Source organism: Salvelinus alpinus, chromosome 24 (genome assembly GCF_045679555.1).
Source record: "Salvelinus alpinus chromosome 24, SLU_Salpinus.1, whole genome shotgun sequence".
In the NCBI taxonomy this organism is placed as follows: domain Eukaryota; kingdom Metazoa; phylum Chordata; class Actinopteri; order Salmoniformes; family Salmonidae; genus Salvelinus; species Salvelinus alpinus.
In genome coordinates, this window is record NC_092109.1 from 5201175 (window position 1) to 5223506 (window position 22332).

General features: G+C 43.4%; 2 pseudogenes; one reads left to right on the top strand and one right to left on the bottom strand.

The window, feature by feature from the left end:
- The window catches only part of LOC139551748 (protein ARK2N-like), a 37596-nt pseudogene that overhangs the window by 13887 nt on the left and 1377 nt on the right, over positions 1 to 22332 (bottom strand).
- On the top strand, positions 607 to 21737 carry LOC139551752 (ATP synthase subunit alpha, mitochondrial-like; annotated as a pseudogene).

A 22332-nucleotide genomic window follows, 5' to 3' on the forward strand; every position in this document is an offset into this window, starting at 1 on the left:
GAAAATGAATACAGTCACGTATGAATTATAATGCATCAATTAAAAAAGAAATAATAATAAGTGTAACCAATCTAACGACATAACGGTAATAATTTTATCTGAATGGTAAATCTCTTGATAACCTGAATAAATTAAGATGGCATAGGCCTACTCACAATACAGGTGAATGCCCATTCAATAGTAGCGTGTGCATGCATTGAGTTATTGAGCTTGTTCTGGCTGATCAGTGGAGTCTATGGTGCTAAGGATGACAAACAATGTGTTCGCCTTCCATTTGGGACTTATTAGCCTACTAATCAACATTCGTTATAGAAGCATCACTCCAGCATGTCACGCCTGTATGGAAGGACATTATATAGGCACTGCTATTAGTTTGAGAACATAAAATAACATATATTCAAAGCAAATGGGTCCTACGTAACGTCATGATTTGTGATCACGGATTCTTATGAAACTAGTACTTGTCATTTTCCGTGATTTAATTTTTTAAATAAAAATGAAACCTTCAGGAAGCATCTCTAAACAACTCAGCTGCCAGGACGAAATTAGCTAGTTCAGCTATCTGTCAAGAAATGGGCAGGTTGTAACTTCATCCTACGGCTACGATTGGATAGAGTGAGGCTGTAACTCCGCTCCCTTTCACATGTCCCACCATCGCTAATATCGCGTGCTGCTGTTTACAGGTACTATGAGAACTAGATCACTGGCGATGAAATTTGCTACCAAGCCATAACATTTGCATAATATCTAACAATGAGAGGAAGAAGAAATATGAAAACAACAATGCACGTTCTGTCTGAATGACTCAAATCTGCCCATAGTTTGAGAAGTGAGTACTCAGACACACGCTGATCTACAGCTTTCTTGCTCCATAAACATGCAGGAAGATTCTTTACGTAGCGAAACCCATTGCTAACCTTTATTTGGGCATATTAAAAAACTTAATCATTTCCCTATTATGGCAATCTAATCCGACTATCAATTCACGGATACGATTGCGGCTAGTCAAATCAGCACACCAGGAAATGGCTAACCTTACAGTGCAAGTCAGATGGCTTGTTGCTGAAAATGGTGCATGCTCAAAATGATAACCAGCTGACGTTAGCTAGCTACATTGGCAATTAGCTCCGAGCATCACGTTTATCTAACCAGCAAGGTAGCATAGTATCTCTTTTTTTCTTTGTAGCCTCGTTTGAATGTTGCGGTTGCGCACATTTGTACGTAATGGGGTGAGTTTACGTTATCAGCTTAGTTGTTTATCGGTCGTTCTCTACCGTAGACCCTATTTTACATGATTTGCAGTGTTTGTGTTGTGCCCGCCATCGGTTGAGAAACAGCATCCTCTTGAATACGGGGTGGGTGTCGTGTTTTGGCTGTTAAATGTACTAAAATGGGAATAGAATTGACATTTCAACTTTCAAATGATAGCACAAAGAGGTTTTACATTATACTGTCAATCTTCCATAGGAAACCTATTGAAATCATAGAAATATAGGCAATATTTTTTTTTTTCACCTTCATTTAACCAGGTAGGCTAGTTGAGAACAAGTTCTCATTTGCAACTGCGACCTGGCCAAGATAAAGCATAGCAATTCGACACATACAACACAGAGTTACACTTGGAATAAACAAAACAGTCAATAATACATTACAATAAAAGAAAACAAAAAGTCTATATACAGTGAGTGCAAATGAGGTAAGTTAAGGCAATAAATAGGCCATGGTGGCGAAGTAATTACAATATAGCAATTAAACACTGGAATGGTAGATGTGCAGCAGATGAATGTGCAAGTAGAGATACTGGGGTGCAAAGGAGCAAGATAAATACAGTATGGGGATGAGGTAGGTAGATAGATGGGCTGTTTACAGATGGGCTATGTACAGGTGCAGTGATCTGTGAGCTGCTCTGACAGCTGGTGCTTAAAGCTAGTGAGGGAGATAAGAGTCTCCAGTTTCAGAGATTTTTGCAGTTCGTTCCAGTCATTGGCAGCAGAGAACTGGAAGGAAAGACGACCAAAGGAGGAATTGGCTTTGAGGGTGACCAGTAAGATATACCTGCTGGAGCGCGTGCTACGAGTGGGTGCTGCTATGGTGACCAGTCAGCTGACATTAGGCGGGGCTTTACCTAGCAGAGACTTGTAGATAACCTGTAGCCAGTGGGTTTGGCGACGAGTATGAAGCGAGGGCCAACCAACGAGAGCGTACAGGTCGCAATGGTGGGTAGTGTATGGGGCTTTGGTGACAAAACAGATGGCACTGTGATAGACTGTATCCAGTTTGTTGAGTAGAGTGTGGGAGGCTATTTTATAGATGACATCACCGAAGTCGAGGATCGGTAGGATGGTCAGTTTTACGAGGGTATGTTTGGCAGCATGAGTGAAGAATGCTTTGTTGTGATATAGGAAGCTGATTCTAGATAAAATTTTGGATTGGAGATGCTTAATGTGAGTCTGGAAAGAGAGTTTACAGTCTAACCAGACACCCAGGTATTTGTAGTTGTCCACGTATTCTAAGTCCGAGCCGTCCAGAGTAGTGATGCTGGACGGGCGAGCAGATGCGGGCAGTGAGCGATTGAATAGCATGCATTTAGTTTTACTTGGGTTTAAGAGCAGTTGGAGGCCACGGAAGGAGAGTTGTATGGCATTGAAGCTCGTCTGGAGTAGAGGTCGACCGATTAATCGGAATGGCCGATTAATTAGGGCCGATTTCAAGCTTTCATAACAATCGGAAATCGGTATTTTTGGACACCGATTTTACGTTTTTTTTTATTATTTTTTTTACACCTTTATTTAATCTTTATTTAACTAGGCAAGTCAGTTAAGAACACATTCTTATTTTCAATGACGGCCTAGGAACGGTGGTTTAACTGCCTCGTTCGGTGGCAGAACGACAGATTTTTACCTTCTCAGCTCGGGGGATTCAATCTTGCAACCTTACAGTTAACTAGTCCAACGCTCTAACCACCTGATTACATTGCACTCCACGAGGAGCCTGCCTGTTACGCGAATGCAGTAGAAGCCATGGTAAGTTGCTAGCTAGCATTAAACTTATCTTATAAAAAACAATCAATCATAATCACTAGTTAACTACACATGATTGATGATATTACTAGTTTATCTAGCGTGTCCTGCGTTGCATATAATCGATGCGGTGCGTATCATTGCTCCAATGTGTACCTAACCATAAACATCAATGCCTTTCTTAAAATCAATACACAGAAGTATATAGTTTTAAACCTGCATATTTAGCGAAAAGAAATCCAGGTTAGCAGGCAATATTAACCAGGTGAAATTGTGTCACTTCTCTTGCGTTCATTGCATGCAGAGTCAGGGTATATGCAACAGTTTGGACCGCCTGACTCATAACATTGAAGGTTGTGCAATGTAACAGGGATATTTAGACTTATGGTTGCCACCCTTTAGTTAAAATACGGAACAAGAATAAACGTCTTGTTTTCGAGATGATAGGTCATTATGGTCGATTCCGGAAACTAAGTCAAGTATTTCTGTGTGTTATGTTATAACTAAGTCTATGATTTGATAGAGCAGTCTGAGCGGTGGTAGGCAGCAGCAGGCTCGTAAGCATTCATTTAAACAGCACTTTCCTGTGTTTTGCCAGAAGCTCTTCGCTGTGCTTCAAGCCTATGAACTCTCGAGATTAGGCTAGTGTAACCGATGTGAAATGGCTAGCTAGTTAGCGGGGTGCGCGCTAATAGCGTTTCAAACGTCACTCGCTCTGAGACTTGGAGTAGTTATTTCTCTTGCTCTGCATGGGTAACGCTGCTTCGAGGGTGGCTGTTGTCTTTGTGTTCCTGGTTCGAGCCCAGGTAGGAGCGAGGAGAGGGACGGAAGCTATACTGTTACACTGGCAATACTGAAGTGCCTATAAGAACATCCAATAGTCAAAGGTTAATGAAATACAAATGGTATAGAGAGAAATAGTCCTATAATTCCTATAATAACTACAACCTAAAACTTCTTACCTGGGAATATTGAAGACTCATGTTAAAAGGAACCACCAGCTTTCATATGTTCTCATGTTCTGAGCAAGGAACTTAAACGTTAGCTTTCTTACATGGCACATATTGCACTTTTACTTTCTTCTCCAACACTTTGTTTTTGCATTATTTAAACCAAATTGAACATGTTTCATTATTTATTTGAGGCTAAATTGATTTTATTGATGCATTATATGAAGTTAAAATAAGTGTTCATTCAGTATTGTTGTAATTGTCATTATTACAACAAAAAAATAATATATATTTTTTAATTAAAATCGACCGATTAATCGGTATCGGCTTATTTTGGTCCTCCAATTATCGGTATCGGCGTTGAAAAATCATAATCGGTTGACCTCTAGTCTGGAGGTTAGTTAACACAGTGTCCAAAGAAGGGCCAGAAGTATACAGAATGGTGTCGTCTGCGTAGAGGTGGATCAGAGAATCACCAGCAGCAAGAGCAACATCATTGATGTATACAGAGAAGAGAATTGGCCCGAGAATTGAACCCTGTGGCACACACATAGAGACTGCCAGAGGTTCGAACAACAGGCCCTCCGATTTGACACACTGAACTCTATCAGAGAAGTAGTTGGTAAACCAGTTGGTAAACCAGGCGAGGCAATCATTTGAGAAACCAAGGCTGTCGAGTCTGCCAATAAGAATGTGGTGATTGACAGAGTCAAAAGCCTTGGCCAGGTCGATGAATACGGCTGCACAGTAATGTCTCTTATCGATGGCGGTTATGATGTCGTTTAGGACCTTGAGCGTGGCTGAGGTGCACCCATGACCAGCTCTGAAACCAGATTGCATAGCGGAGAAGGTACGGTGGGATTCGAAATGGTCGGTAATCTGTTTGTTAACTTGGCTTTCGAAGACCTTAGAAAGACAGGGTAGGCTAGATATAGGTTTGTAGCAGTTTGGGTCTAGAGTGTCACCCCCTTTGAAGAGGGGGATGACCGCGGCAGCTTTCCAATCTTTGGGAATCTCAGACGATACGAAAGAGAGGTTGAACAGGCTAGTAATAGTGGTTGCAACAATTTCGGCAGATAATTTTAGAAAGAGAGGGTCCAGATTGTCTAGCCCGGCTGATTTGTATGGGTCCATATTTTGCAGCTCTTTCAGAACATCAGCTATTTGGATTTGGATGAAGGAGAAATGGTGGGGGCAAATTTCTGTTAGAAAAGCTAAGGCTAGCTTTTTCAAACTGCCTGTGTATATTTGTTCCTAACTTCTCTGAAAAGTTGCATATCATGGGGGATATTTGATGCTAATGCAGAACGCCACAGGATGTTTTTGTGCTGGTCAAGGGCAGACAGGTCTGGAGTGAACCAAGGACTATATCTATTCCTAGTTCTACATGTTTTGAGTGGGGCATGCTTGTTAACGATGGTGAGGAAGGCACTTTTAAAGAATAGCCAGGCAACATCTACTGACGGGATGAGGTCAGTGTCATTCCAGGATACCCCGGCCAGGATAGAATAGACATTCCTATTTATGTTGACATTCGATGGTGGGTGGACCAGCAGCCATCTTTGTGGTAGTAATTGGAAGTTAACATTCCTATTAAAATTACATTTCAATGACGTACCAGCTAAATTGCAGCAGTCAGAAGGGATATGTCGATTCTATGATTGAAATACACCTACCCCATGAAATGTCAGAATAATAGCAGAGAATGATTTATTTAAGCTTTTATTTCTTTCATCACATTCCCAGTGGGTCAGAAGTTTACATACACTCAATTAGTATTTGGTAGCATTGCCTTTAAATTGTTGAACTTGGGTCAAACGTTTCGCGTAGCCTTCCACAAGCTTCCCACAATAAGTTGGACAAATCTTGGCTCATTCCTCCTGACAGAGCTGGTGTAACTGAGTCAGGTTTGTAGGCCTCCTTGCTCGCACACACGTTTTCAGTTCTGCCCACAAATGTTCTATAGGATTGAGGTCAGGGCTTTGTGATTGATGGCCACTCCAATAGCTTGACTTTGTTGTCCTTAAGCCAGTTTGCAACAACTTTGGAAGTATGCTTGGGGTTATTGCCCTCACTACATATTCGTCGCCAGACCCACCCACTGGCTCCAGGTCATCTATAAGTATTTTCTAGGTAAAGCTCCGCCTTATCTCAGCTCACTGGTCACGATAACACCCACCCGTAGCACACGCTCCAGCAGGTATATCTCACTGGTCATCCCCAAAGCCAACACGTCCTTTGGCCACCTTTCCTTCCAGTTCTCTGCTGCAATGGCTGAAACGAATTGCAAAAATCGCTGAAGTTGGAGACTTATCTCCCTCACTAACTTTAAACATCAGCTATCTTAGCAGCTAACCGATCGCTGCAGCTGTGCACAGCCCATCTGTAAATAGCCCAACCAATCTACCTACCTCATCCCCATATTGTTTTTTACTTTTTTGCACATCATCATCTGCACATCTATCACTCCAGTGTTAATTTGCTAAATTGTAATTACTTCGCTACTTTGGCCTATTTGCCTTACCTCACGCCATTTGCACACACTGTATATAGACTTTTTTTCTGTTGTGTTATTGACTGTACTTTGTTTATTCCATGTAACTGTGTTGTTTGTGTCGCACTGCTTTGCTTTATCTTGGCCAGGTCGCAGTTGTAAATGAGAACTTGTTCTCAACTGGCCTACCTGGTTAAATAAAGGTGAAATACTAAAAATTGTCTATTTGGAAGAACCATTCGCGACCAAGCTTTAACTTCCTGACTGAGGTCTTGAGATGTTGCTTCAATATATCCACAATTTTCCTACCTCATGATGCCATCTATTTTGTGAAGTGCACCAGTCCCTCCTGCAGCAAAGCAACCCCACAACATGATGCTAACACCCCCGTGCTTCAGGGTTGGGATGGTGTTATTCGGCTTGCAAGCCTCCCCCTTTTTCCTCCAAACATAACAATGGTCATTATGGCCAAAGGGTTCTATTTTTTTGTTTCATCAGACCAGAGGACATTTCTCTAAAAAGTACGATCTCGTCCCCATGTGCAGTTGCAAACCGTATGGCTTTTTATGGCGGTTTTGGAGCAGTGGCTTCTTCCTTGCTGAGGGGCCTTTCAGGTTATGTCGATATAGGACTCGTTTTACTGTGGATATAGATACTTTTGTACCTGTTTCCTCCAGCATCTTCACAAGGTCCTTTGCTGTTGTTCTGGGGTTGATTAGCATTTTTCGCACCAAAGTACGTTCATCTCTAGGAGAAAGAACGCGTCTCCTTCCTGAGCGGTATGACGGCTGCGTGGTCCCATGGTGTTTATACTTGCGTACTATTGTTTGTACAGATGCATGTGATACCTTCAGGCGTTTGGAAATTGCTCCCAAGGATGAACCAGAATTGTGGAGGTCTACATTTTCCCCCTCTGAGGTCTAGGCGGCTTCTTTTTTTTCGTTTTGATGTCAAGCAAAGAGGAACTGAGTTTGAAGGTAGGCCTTGAAATACATCCACAGGTACACCTCCAATTGACTCACATGATGTCAATTAGCCTATCAGAAGCTTCTAAAGCCATGACATCATTTTCTGGAATTTTCCAAGCTGTTTAAAGGCACAGTCAACTTAGTGTATGTAAACTTCTGACCCACTGCAATTGTGGCACAGTGAATTATATGTGAAATAATCTCTGGAAACAATTGTTGGAAAAATTACTTGTGTCATGCACTAAGTAGATGTCCTAACCGACTTGCCAAAACTATAGCTTGTTAACAAGAAATTTGTAGAGTGGTTGATAAACGAGTTTAAATGACTCCAACTTAGGTGTATGTAAACTTCCGACTTCAACTGTGTGTGTGTGTATATATATATATATTATTATTTTCTTCATAGGAGGTTCTTTTAAGCAATTGACGTTAAAGGATTAAAAATGTTTTTTTTTTTTTTTACAAATTTGTTTGACAAACCTGTTTGTATGCATTTAAATATCAAACTCAACCCTTTACCTTTTCCAGTGATTAAGACATGGATGTCTCATGGTAGGGTAGGGTATGCAAAATGGGTCAACTTCACTTTCTGACCACTTCTACAAAGGACAAATATTGAAAGTTTTGTTCAAATCAAAACAATGTGCGGTCAAAAAGTGATTGAAATCAAATGGAACAACGCAATATTATGTATGCCGTCAACGTGAATGACGCATTTACTACTTTGAGATACTACTATGTCACAAGGTTACCGCTGCACACTGTTCTCACAGTGAATACCACACAGTGAGGTCATATACTGTGGTAAAGAATTGCTCCCTACGGCAGCACAGAACAAACTAGCAAATTAGAGGTAAAACAATAACCCAATTGTAACACTCAATAAATTATGTCTATATTCCCACAACATGCCAATAACGACAGTCACAGTTCAACAAGAACACCACCGACGTGTGGATTACGTGGTGAAGACGTGATGTGTTGTAATCTTCAAAAGGCATGGTGAATGGAGACAATTTAAACAGTGGAACAGTCATTAAAACATTCAACACTCAGTGCTGCCTGTGCTAGTATCCATTTCAGATGAGCAAACATGAATAACCAGAAGCGTCAGTCAGTGATTGCATTGGCTTGGGAGCTATCGTTACTTGACGTCTCTGGTGAATGTATGTGGAGTGACTCATCTGAAATGTCTCTAGAAAACGTTTAAGTTACAGCCTTATCCTAAAACAGATTAAATAAAAAATGTTCCTCAATCTACACACAATACCCCATAATGAAAAAGCAAACAGGTTTGACATTTTTGCATAAGTATTCAGACCCTTTGCTATGAGACTCGAAATTGAGCTCAGGTGCATCCTGTTTCCATTGCTCAACCTTGAAATGTTTCTACAACTTGATTGAAGAACACTTGTGGTAAATTCAATTGATTGGACATGATTTAGAAAGGCACACACCTATCTATACAAGGTCCCAGAGTTGCAGTGCATGTCAGAGCAAAAAACAAGCCATGAGGTCGAAATAATTGTCCGTAGAGCTCCAAGACAGGATTGTGTCGAGGCACAGATCTGGGTAAGGGTACCAAAACATTTCTGCAGCATTGAAGGTCCCCAAGAACACAGTGGCCTCCATCATTATTAAATGGAAGAAGTTTGGAACCACCAAGACTCTTCCTAGAGCTGGCCGCCCGGCCAAACTGAGCACCTGGGGAGATGGGCCTTGACCAAGAACACGACGGTCACTCTGACAGAGCTCCAGAGGTCTTCAGTGGAGATAGGAGAACCTTCCAGAAAGGCAACAAATCAAGCCTTTATGGTAGTGGCCAGACGGAAGCCACTCCAGAGTAAAAAGCACATGACAGACCGCTTGGAGCTTGCCAAATGAAACCTAAAGGACTCTCAGAACATGAGAAACAAGATTCTCTGGTCTGATGAAACCAAGATTGAACTCTTTGGCTTGAATGCCAAGTATCAGGTCAGGAGGAAACTTGGCACCATCCCTACGGTGAAGCATGGTGGTGGCAGAATCATGCTGTGGGGATGTTTTTCAGCGGCAGTGACTGGGAGACTAGTCAGAATCGAGGGAAAGATGAACAGAGCAAAGTACAGAGAGATCCTTGATGAAAACCTGCTCCAGAGCGCTCAGGACCTCAGACTGGGGCAAAGGTTGAGCTTCCAACAAGACAATGACCGTAAGCACACAGCCAAGACAATGCAGGTGTGGCTTCAGGACAAGTCTCTGAATGTCATTGAGTCAGCCAGAGCCTGGTCTTGAACCCGATCGAACATCTCTGGAGAGACCTGAAAATAGCTTTGCAGCTCCCCATCCAACCTGACAGAGCTTGAGAGGATCTACAGAGAAGAATGGGAGAAACAACCCAAATACAGGTGTGCCAAGCTTGTAGCGTCATACCCAAGAAGACTTGAGGCTGTAATCACTGCCAAAGGTGCTTCAACAAAATACTGAGTAAAGGGCCTGAATGCTTATGTAAATGTTATAATTTTATTGATTTAAAAAATTGGCATTTCCTAAAAGAAAAACGTTTTTGCTTTGTCATTATGGGGTATTGTGAGGAAGAAAAAAAACCCGATCCATTTTAGAATAAGGCTGTAATATAACAAAATGTGGAAGACATCAAGGGGTCTGAATACTTTCCGAATGCACTATACCTGTGATGTCTGGAGCAAATGTATAGTGATTGTTACTTCATGGTGTGCTAAATGTGGGTTACTTGGAATGTCTGTAGTAAATGTATTTAACATGGGATATACGTGTGGTGAATATTACCGCTGGGTGGGTTGGGTTTGGGTGAATGTGTCTGGTGTTGATTGTTACCTGGGATGTCTGTGGTGATTGTCTTGCCGCCTGATGTCTCATCTTCAGAGGAGCTGGTGCTAGAGTCACAGGTGAGGTCGCTGTCACTTGTACTGCTGTCCTGCAGCAAGTTGTACTTCTTCCTCGCCGCTGCCTCACGCTTCTGCCTCAGCAGCCGTATCCGCTCCTTGTGCTTCTGGCTCCGGTGACCTTTGACTTTAGCCAGCCGGCCGTTGGTCTGCTTCTCGCCGCCTGCACCTCCTGCCACAGCCGGCTGGCAGCGGTTCTTCTTGGCTGCCATTGTGTTGGTGGACATCTCACTTTCAGAACGTGAACGCCGGGACTTTTGCCTGCTTGACGATGACGTTTGGCACCCTGCTGCCAGCCCGGTGTCAGCCACCGTGGTGCCCTCCTCCCCTGATGCCCGCGAGGCAGCTCCCTCCTCACCAGAGGAGAGTGTGTCTGAGTCGGCCTGGTGGCCACTGGAGGAGGGCGAGAGCATGCAGGGGTTGGAGGAGTCGCTCTCGTAGACGTGGCCTGAGGCAGGCTTGTCACTGCCGGTGGAGGCGTGCTGGGACTCTGGGGAGTCTCTCCTTAGCTCCTTCATGAGGCAGGGCATGGAGAGCAGGCTGGGCTCACCCTCCATCTGCAAGGGACTGTCCCCCTCATCTCCTGGTGGAAAGCTGGTGGTGGTCTCTGTTTTAAGGGGCTCCCCCCTAAAAGCAGCTGCTGACCCCACCTGTGCAGTACACTCTGGGAGGGTCTCGCCATCCACAAACTCCTCTGTGTCTGCCATCTTAAGGCTAGTTGAGTAGGGCCCCGTGGTCTGACTGTCTTAGAAGAGTGGGCCTGGACAGGAACTCACCTGGAACAACAATACATATATATTTAGGGAAAAGGGGATACCTAGTCAGTTGTACAACTGAATGCATTCAACTGAAATGTGTCTCCTGCATTTTTACACACACATACATATAAATCGAAGGGTGCATTTGCGGCCCGCAATTCAGGGCATTCTGCAGGAACGCCTCTTCATATTTCTATTGGTCCATTTTTAAGCTAGGACTCTGGTACACAGGTGGGGACGCTTCAGTACAGTAGGTGGCAGTAATGCACCGTAACGTTGGATGCCAACCGCCGATAAACCCCACAAAAGAAGAGGCAGGGGCTAGAACGGTAGCTAGCTAGCGTCCTTCAACCACCAGTCGTGCACCGCTTAACCCGCAGTTCTGAGGGCAGGTGTTCGGCAGGCGGGAGCGAAGGTCACTGTGTGCTTGCTAGGACTCCGGTACACAGCAGGTGGGAGCGTCACCGGTAGACAGTGTCCTTTGATCCAGAAAAAATAAAATACTTGCATTTCCCTTTTGACACATTTTAATCGCATTGACAATCAGGGGAAATCCTGAATATCAAAAGTGTCTCACAAGCATGAAGATGGCTGGTGAATAGGAGGAGGAGGAGGAGGGGGGGCTTTAATACAGGAACCAATGGGATGCTTGGACGCAATGCAGGAATGCCCACATGCAGGAACGCCCTGAATTGTGGGCCGCTACTGAGAAAGGCTGCAAGTTTCCCATAAATCGATTGTTTTTGACGAGTTGATTCAGTTGCGGGGAAGGACGGGGGATTTGTAAACATAGTCATCAATGCATGCATTTGTTATACTAGCACGAACCCGCTGGGCAGATAACTACGTAGTTAGCCAACTACCTAAAATGGAAGAGACGTAACATTAGCTATGCTAGTGACGATTCAATTTAAAACGCATTCCTTTAGCTAGCCATGGTATGCTAGCCAGTTAGCACTGACGGCGTATCTAGCTATGCAGGCGAACATGCTAGCTAGCAACTTACCTAGGACCGGGTGTTACACGCTTGTTTCTTCAGTGTCCGACTTCTGTGACATCTTATTTTTATATATGTATATATATTTTTTTAAATGTATGACTTATACAAATAATACACTTGCAACGTCAACCTTAGTCCATTCACACATACGAATACCAGCTAGCTACTTATTTCAAAATGTCCCCACCGGCCGATGTTCACATAAAAATGTGCGTCACTTCCGTGGTTGTAAATGACATAGGAAAAACTAGCACTTCGGTGCGTCTAGGAGGTAGTGTAGCTACATAATCACTTCAGGTTGTTGTAGGTGCACACTGTATATTGGTTTTGAACTTAAATCACTAAAGCCGTGCTCACATTGACAGTTTGAAGTGACTCAAATCCAATTATTTTGCATATCCGATTGTTATTTTTCCTGCAGTCTGAACAGGCAAAAAGCACATGGAATCAGATATTTCAAGCCACATTTCGTTGTTTGAAGTCGAATACTATGCAAATCTGATTCCTGGACATGTCACTTGCCTTGAATGGTCAAATCTGAATTTTGCGCTCATGTGGTTTTTAGACTTCGGCATATCTTGTTGCTCGCTAGCTACTCTGACATTTTGACAAGAACATGTGGTAGCTAACTAGCTTGTTAATTAGTGAATGTGCTAGAAAGCTAAACAGCTACCTAGCTAGCTACTTGACTGTTGCGGCTAGCCAAAAATGACTCATTTTGAATGTTTGATCATGTTATCCTTTTTGGCTTTAAAAAGTGTTCTTACACTGATTTTGAACATTCAAAGCAACTGGGAAACGTCCATGTCAGGCATTGTTGTCACCTTAGCATGCTACATATCTTCTGAATGATAGGAAGCACCACCAATCAGCTGCATCATTTGTGGGGGATGACATGTTTACTGTTGCATTGTTTTCATAGGAAACAATTAGTGGCTCATCTTTACTTACCCACCTATGATTTTGTAAGACAGCTAAAAGATACCCTTAGACACATTCTGGAAAAAATATAGCCTAAACAGCCCATGACAAGTTAATGAAAAACCTTTGATTTCTATTGACATTTATCATTAAAAATACTTTCTACACTTACCATCCCCAAAATGTGTCATTTTCAAGGCAGCCCTTTAGACATGGAGGAATTCATGAAGTCCACCTTCATCTCCAGTTGAGCATCAATTGCAGCCTTGGACAAGGAGAAAACAGTTAACTTAAAATAGAATTGTCACAATGTACAGTATTATCACAAAGTTCATGTTGGCAAAACTCACAAATTCTCGCTTTGTCGCTTCAATTTTTACTTCCGCAAGAGATGGACTCTTATGGGGAAATACGATATTTAGAAGAGCATATCACAAATTTAGAAAAATGTAAAAACATTATTTTTTAAATACTAACATTTCTTACTGGGCTCAAATCTCTGTAGGTCTAGTTTCTTTGACAAAGGTATCATTTCTTGTTTCAACGTGGCAATCTGCTGCAGAGGCTGGAGAAACCCATGGCAATACATTTCACAGCAAAGCAGAACGGCAAATACTACCAGCTTAAAACATAACACGAGTAAACCACAGAGAGCTCCAACAGAGCTTGGTGGGAGATAGATTCTCCATGTGTCTGGATGCCTGATGTTCCTGAAGGTGAGAGGATGAACATGCATTGCTTATGACCCAGGCAAAATGCCCTAAATACCTGACCGTGTTTCCGAGGTTGACTTCCCAGCTCAAGCTATCCCCCAATCCAACATCTCAAAGCCAGAAACGAAACAGAGGAAATCTTTACTCTTGAAGAAAAAGAATAAACAACATACAGTACCAGTCAGAAGTTTGAACACACCTACTCATTCCAGGGGTTTTCTTAATTTTTTACTATTTTCTACATGGTAGAATAATAGAGAAGACATCAAAACTATGAAATAACACATATGGAATCATGTGGATTTCTCTCTAAGACATGTTGTCCAACTCATTATAGTTAAGCACAGAAAACGTGGTAATTAACTACAATGACCTACAGCTGCCTGTTTTCATTGGTTCTTGCCAGGTAAGCCTGTGGGGCCAGCAAACATAGGCTACATGGAGAGGAAGGGCGATAGAGAGACAGGAGAGGGATAGAGAGCGGTTATTTGGGTATCTACTCGACAATGAATCTAATTGTGTTGTTATTTAGCAGTATTAAAGAGTAACTGACCCTAAAAAACAACTAATCTCTTTCGAAACGGCCTATGGGTCATCGATATGAGTCAAACGTTTAGTCTAGTGTAAAAATAGACTACAAAGTGTAAATATAATAATTTTGGTCAGTCAGTTTTGTCTAAATCGGAGTTTGGAAGCTCAGTATGTCACAACAAGTAAATTAAGGTTAGGTTTGGATTACAAGTATGTCTACAAGTCATGCCGCTTTTTGCCAAGCTCCACATGAAAATTGCCCGTCCGCCCACTTTGCTTCCCTACATTGAATGGGGCTCCGTTGTTTCATCGCCTGCAGTTTTGAGACTGAAAAGCCCTATACGAATTGACCAACTATGGGTTGCATGCCCTTCTAAATCAAATTGTATTAGTCACATGCGCTGAATACAACCTTACAGTGAAATGCTTACTTACGAGCCCCTAACCAACAATGCAATTTTTCTTTTAACAAATAAAATACTAGTAAGAAATAGAAGTAACAAATAATTGAAGAGTTGCAGTAAAATAACAATAGCGAGACTAAACACAGGGGGGTACCGGTGGGGGGGTGGGTGCTTGTGGGTAGATGTTAGATGTTCAGGAGTCTTATGGCTTGGGGGTAGAAGCTGTTTAGAAGCCTCTTGGACATAGACTTGGCGCTCAGGTACCACTTGATATGCAGTAGCAGAGAGAACTGTCTATGACGAGGGTGGCTGGAGTCTTTGACAATTTTTAGGGCCTTCCTCTGACACCGTGTAGAGGTCCTGGATGGCAGGAAGCTTGGCCCCAGTGATGTACTGAGCCGTATGCACTACCCTATGTAGCGCCTTGCGGTCGGAGGCCGAGCAGTTGCCATACCAGGCAGTGACGCAACCAGTCAGGATGCTCTCGATGGTGCAGCTGTAGAACCTTTTGAGGATCTGAGGACCCATGCCAGATCTTTCAGTCTCCTGAGGCGGAAAAGATTTTGTTGTGCCCTCTTCACAACTGTCTTCGTGTGCTTGGACCATGTTAGTTTGATGGAGATGTGGACACCAAGGAACTTGAAGCTCTCAACCTGCTCCACTACAGCACCGTCGATGAGAATGGGGGCATGCTTGGTACTCTTTTTCCTGTAGTCCACAATCATCTCCTTTATCTTCATGACGTTGAGGGAGAGGTTGTTGTCCTCGCACCACGCGGCCAGGTCTCTGACCCCCTTCCTATAGGTTGCCTCATCGTTGTCGGTGATCACTGTTGTGTCATCGACAAACTTTATGATGGTGTTGGAGTTGTGCCTGGCCGTGCAGTCATGAGTGAACAGGGAATACAGGAGGGGAATAAGCACGCACCCCTGAGGGGCCCCCGGTGTTGAGGATCAGCGTGGCAGATGTGCTGTTACCTATCCTTACCACCTAATGGCGGCCCGTCAGGAAGTCCAGGATCCAGTTGCAGAGGAAGGTGTTTAGTCCCAGGGTCCTTAGCTTATTGATGAGCTTTGAGGGCACTATGGTGTTGAACGCTGAGCTGTAGTCAAGGAATAGCATTCTCACATAGGTGTTCCTTTTGTCCAGGTGGGAAAGGGCAGTGTGGAGTGCAATAGAGATTGCATCATCTGTGGATCTGTTGGGGTGGTATGCAAATTGGAGTGGGTCTAGGGTTTCTGGGAAAATGGTGTTGATGTGAGCCATGACCAGCCTTTCAAAGCACTTAATGGCTACAAACGTGAATGCTACGGGTCGGTAGTCATTTAGGCAGGTTACCTTAGTGTTCTTGGGCACAGGGACTATGGTGGTCTGCTTAAAACATGTTTGTATTACAGACTTGGACAGGGAGAGGTTGAAAATGTCAGTGAAGACACCTGCCAGTTGGCCACTGCATGCTCGCAGTACACGTCCTGGTAATCCGTTGGGCCCTGCGGCCTTGTGAATGTTGACCTGTTTAAAGGTCTAACTCACATCGGCTGCAGAGATGGTGATCACACAGTCTTCCAGAACAGCTGGTGCTCTCATGCATGTTTCAGTGTTATTTGCCTCGAAGAGAGCATAGAAGTAGTTTAGCTCGTCTGGTAGGCTCGTGTCACTGGGCAGCTCTCGGCTGTGCTTCCCTTTGCAGTCTGTAATGGTTTGCAAGCCCTGCCACATCCGACGAGCGTCAGAGCTGGTGTAGCACGATTCGATCTTAGTCCTGTATTGATGCTTTGCCTGTTTGATGATTCGTCGGAGGGCATAGCAGGATTTCTTATAAGCTTCTGCGTTAGAGTCCTGCTCCTTGAAAGCGGTAGCTTTCAACCAGAATTCATGGCTTCTGGTTGGGGTATGTACGTACGGTCACTGTGGGGACGACGTCATCGATGCACTTATTGATATAAGTACTACAGTACTCATCTCATATGTATATACCGTACTCTATACCATCTACTGCATCTTGCCATGCCGTTCTGTACCACCACTCATTCATATATCTTTATGTACATATTCTTTATCCCTTTACACTTGTGTGTGTGTATAAGGTAGTAGTTGTGGAATTGTTAGGTTAGATTACTTGTTGGTTATTACTGCATTGTCGGAACTAGAAGCACAAGCATTTCGCTACACTCGCATTAACATCTGCTAACCATGTGTATGTGACTAATAAAATTTGATTTGATTTGATTTGATTTTTATAAGTATCCTTCCTGTTTGGCCCTGTCCGGGGTTATCATCGGATGGGGCCACAGTGTCTCCTGACCCCTCCTGTCTCAGCCTCCAGTATTTATGCTGCAGTAGTTTATGTGTCGGGGGGCTAGGGTCAGTTTGTTATATCTGGAGTACTTCTCCTGTCTTATCTGGTGTCCTGTGTGAATTTAAGTATGCTCTCTCTAATTCTCTCTTTCTCTCTTTCTTTCTCTCTCTCAGAGGACCCGAGCCCTAGGACCATGCCTCAGGACTACCTGGCATGATGACTCCTTGCTGTCCCCAGTCCACCTGGCCGTGCTGCTGCTTCAGTTTCAACTGTTCTGCCTGCGGCTATGGAACCCTGACCTGTCCACCGGACGTGCTACCTGTCCCAGACCTGCTGTTTTCAACTCTCTAGAGACAGCAGGAGCGGTAGAGATACTCTTAATGATTGGCTATGAAAAGCCAACTGACATTTACTCCTGAGGTGCTGACTTGCTGCACCCTCGACAACTACTGTGATTATTATTATTTGACCATGCTGGTAATTTATGAACATTTGAACATCTTGGCCATGTTCTGTTATAATTTCCACCCGGCACAGCCAGAAGAGGACTGGCCACCCCTCATAGCCGGGTTCCTCTCTAGGTTTCTTCCTAGGTTTTGGCCTTTCTAGGGAGTTTTTCCTAGCCACCATGCTTCTACACCTGCATTGCTTGCCGTTTGGTGTTTTAGGCTGGGTTTCTGTACAGCACTTTGAGATATCAGCTGATGTAAGAAGGGCTATATAAATACATTTGATTTGATACAAGTTCACACTTTTATTAAATATAAAGATACCGTACCGTTACCGTGGTCCACAAACTGTGATACATACCGAACCGTGGGCCCACTGTACCGTTGCATCCCTACTGCATACATTAATGACTTTGGCGTCCAGATAGATCTATTCAAGTTTTTCCGTAATCTGAGATCTGAGAGTTCTTTGATAAGAGTGAAACTTACATGACTCCACTTGAAATGTCAATCTAAGTGAGATGTATACATAGGTCTACCACGCTAATCAATAGACTTACCTGTCCTACCGTGAGTCAATAAGGAGATGGAGCCATTAACCCAGCTGAGGTACCTGAGAACTCTGAGAGAACCACATTTAGAGCAAAAAGCAATGCGTCCATAGAAACCTTCTGTAGGATTGTTACAAATGACGTAGGTGACCTACTGAAAGACAAACAAAAACACAAATCCTATGATAACCTGAGTAGAGACGAGAGAATACAAAACAAATGTGACTATGTGAATGAATGTCGCCGACAACTATCTAAAGGTAACTTCTATCGCAAACTGAATTATGACCCTACCCAAGAATTCCAGCATAAGAGCTCATCCACAGTGGAAAGCTGTTTGGAATCAGGACAAATCACCAAAAAAGAAGTTGAATTTCTATGTGTGAAATTTCCCAAGATACCAACTTTCTATACAGTCACTAAATTACACAAACAAGTGTCTCCTCCTCCAGGTAGACCCATTGAAGCAGCAATCGACTCTGTGACATCCAACATTTCTAAGTTTGTGGATTACCACATTAATCCGATGGTTGAGAATCTCCCATTTTATGTCAAAGACACTAGTCACATGATCTCATTGAATGAGGGCTTAGGAAGGATACCAAAGGGCACCCTGCTGGCCACTTTTGATGTGGAGAGCTTGTACACTAACATCCCACACACTGGAGGCTTGCAGGCGCTGCACCACTTCCTTCAGCAGAGAGACTCTACCCTTGCTCCATCCAATTAATGCATCTTACAACTTACTGAACTGGTATTATCCATTAACTACTTCGTAGACTTTTTCCTTCAAAATTTGGGGTGTAGCCATGGGCTCCCCCTTTTCCTCCAACTATGCAAACCTGTATGTGGGACAATTTGAAGAAGCACTCCTGTACAAAACAGAGACACACCCCCTACTTTCTAAAATCTATGGAAGAGACAAATAGATGATGTCTTTGTGCTCTGGGAAGGAAGTCAGCAGGAACTAAATTGATTCCAAACTACTAAACGAGAGCTCTTGAATACCTCAAATTCAACATACAGACTGATGAGAGAGAAATAAACTACCTGGACTTATGGATCATCAAAGAAAATGATGCATTACACACAGACTTATACACAAAGCCCACAGACCGCAACACCTTGCTATGTGCGGATAATATGCATCCTCTTCCCCTCAAGAATGGTCTACCATTTAGCCAGTTATGCAGTGTTAAACAAATCTGTAGCCACTAGACAGCAATGCTAAAAAAATGACAGATAAATTCAAAATGAGAGGCTACAAGGACAAAACTCTTGATGCTGCAATGATGACAATATCTCAAAAACCAAGAGAGGAATTACTAAAAACTCAACCAAAGAAGAAAAACAAAGCAACCGTCTTTTGCACTAAGTACACCAAGGGTTCGGGGAAAATGAAAGCTATCCTGAAAAAGAAATCGCACACCTCTTCAAGGAACCCCCACAACTTTATGGAAGACCATTTTCACTCTTATTTGCCAAGCAAAATGTTTGTGTGGTGCACCCATAGATAAAAAAAAATACCGGACCTGCAGAGAGTGCTATCACAGATAGAACAAAGAGCTAGTTGTTTCACCTGATGTATAAATCTGAAGCATCTGGATTTTTAAATGGTGTTTGGAAACCAAAAGGTGCTTTACCGCCACCAACTAGACTGTGTAAATCCAGTACACGTTGTGATACAAAAAGGATGAAATGTACCCTGCCAACTAACCCTACACTCATTAAAAAAAATGGGGGGAAAAACATTCCACTACTTGACCCTATCTGACGGCCTGGGTGGACGGGACACTACTATTCAATGCACCATGTTACTCTTTTGCAGTAAAATCTCACCCCAACATCTATTGTCTGTTATTTACGTTCCATTTCTGCAGTACAGTTGATAACCATGGCAATGAGAGCTAAAAAGCCAACCTTAATTAAGCACATTTCATTCCTAGGCCACTCTGTACTGGTAAAGGTCTACTTCTCACTGCAGTGCTCTAGACTAACTTTTTCCACTGGTGGCACTGGTGCTACCAAATATTTAATTGGATGGCACCAGCACATGATTTGGTCACACCAATTTCTCTCCCCTGCTCAGCGATAATGGCCTGACCTGTGCCCCATAATTTACCTGCATTCCATACAGGGCTGGTGATGTGTCTGCCTACATTCCAACCAACATCATCTCTGTCACAGACGGACAGGTAAGTATCATGTGTTCTCAAAATTGTTTACCATAATTAATCAGAAGCTGAAAATAAAAGTTGAGTTATCTGGTTTTAATTTTAATTTTTCCCCCAATTTTGTGGTCTCCAAATGGTAGTTATACAGTCTTGTCCCATCGCTGCAACTCACGTATGGATTCGGGAGAGGCGAAGGTCGAGAAAAGTGCGTCCTCCGAAATGCAACCCAGCCAAGTAGCACTGCTTCTTGACACAATGCCCGCTTGACCCGGAAGCCAGTCCCACCAATGTGTCGGAGGAAACGCCGTACACCTGGCGACCATGTCAGTGTGCATTGTGTCCACAGGAGTCGCTAGTGCGCGATTGGACAAGAACATCCCTGTCGGCCAAACCCTCCCCTAACCCGGACGATGCTGGGCCAATTGTGCGCCACCCCACGGGTCTCCCGGTCGCGGCCGGCTGCCTCTAACCAGGATCTCTAGCGGCACAGCTTAGCACTGCAATGCAGTGCCTTAGACCACTGCACCACTTGGGAGGCCTCACATTCATTCCTGTTGTCATTTTCAGTAATGTCACTTTTTGTTATCTTAGGACTGATTGATCAGGTGTTTACCCAATTATAACACTGAACCCAGACCAAAGCCATGAAGTAGGTGGGCCTCTAATTTCTTTCCCCAGTATTTATAAATTGGCATTGGGCCCCTGCATTAGAAACCCTTACAAGGGAATTAGTGTCCCACTTGTCACTGACCCCATTTCCTCCCTGGTCAGGTGGGTGGTATCATGGAGCTGGAGCTGGACCGGTACAGTGAGGTGGCGTCCTTCACCCCGTTTGATTCCGACTCGGACGCTGCCACCCAGCAGCTGCTGAACCATGGTGTTTTCTTTCCAGAGCTCCTCAAGCAGGGGAAGTACTGTGAGTATCTCCTAGGATGTGTTGTTTTGGTCACATTTGTATGATTTTAATCAACTGAAATTATGATTGTGTGCACTGTCCCTGTCAAATGCATTGCATGAGTGGATGAGACTGAATTGAGATTTTCCAGAGGGTCGTCCTCAGTAAAGTTTTCTCTAGCCACTGCTGTTCCTTCTTCCTTGCCTGTGTGACTGACTGCATGCATTTTGTCCTGCAGGCCCCATGGCCATTGAGGAGCAGGTTACAGTCATCTATGCCGGTGTGAGGGGACACTTGGACAAAATGGACCTAACCAAGATCGAAGATCGAGAAGGATTTCCTTCAACACGTTCTCAGCCAGCACCAAGGACCTCTTGTCACAAATTAGGTCAACCAAATCAACTACCATGTTTTAGCCAGCTTAAGCTTGATGTTCTGACATTATTGGACTCCTTTTGTAAGTTATCGTACCATGTTCGTGAACATATGTTAACCCATTTGGCTTCCCCTTGCAGAGCCGATGGCAAAATCTCAGAAACCACAGATGCCCAGTTGAAGCAGATTGTCTTGACCTTCCTGGCAAGCTTTGAGTAGTGTTTTATATTTTGAACTGTTTTGTGTGCAGGTTAAACTTTCTACGGCATTCAGAAAATAAAGTGGCACTTGATATCTCCTAAAAGAGAATAAAAAGTGTTTCTACTCCAGGACCCATGGACTTTCTTTTCTACTGCCTCCCCCCTCACCCTTCTTAAAGTATTTAACATTTACATTTTGGCCATTTAGCAGACACACTTACTGTATCCAAAGTTGCTTACAATCAGTGCATTCAACTTAGGAAGGTTAGGGAGAGCCACATACCAAGACCATCCAGTAAAAGCTTATTCAAATGAGCTGACCAAAAAAGACTAGTGGTCACTTTTTACTGACTGCAAAAGGCAGATTATCTCACTGACATCAATGATGGATAGCCATATAATATTGTTTTAGTAAGAGTCTATGCCTCAGTTATGCTTCACAATCATAAACCATGATCAACAAACTATGAAGTCTCGTCAGGATTCTGAACCATCTTGCTTTCCCTGCCGCAGATGTCTGACATTCAGGGACCAATCTTATGATTGGGTGACCTAGTTTCTAGGGGTGATAACCATAGACTTGCCTACACGGTCACATCATTAGTGACAACAGTGCTTTTTCTCAGCATTTCTACAGCTCTTTTTAACAACAAAGGACTATGAATTGTAAAATAATAACAAAGACAGTTCTAATTAATGTTATCCCTTTCGTTAATTCGGCGGTAAT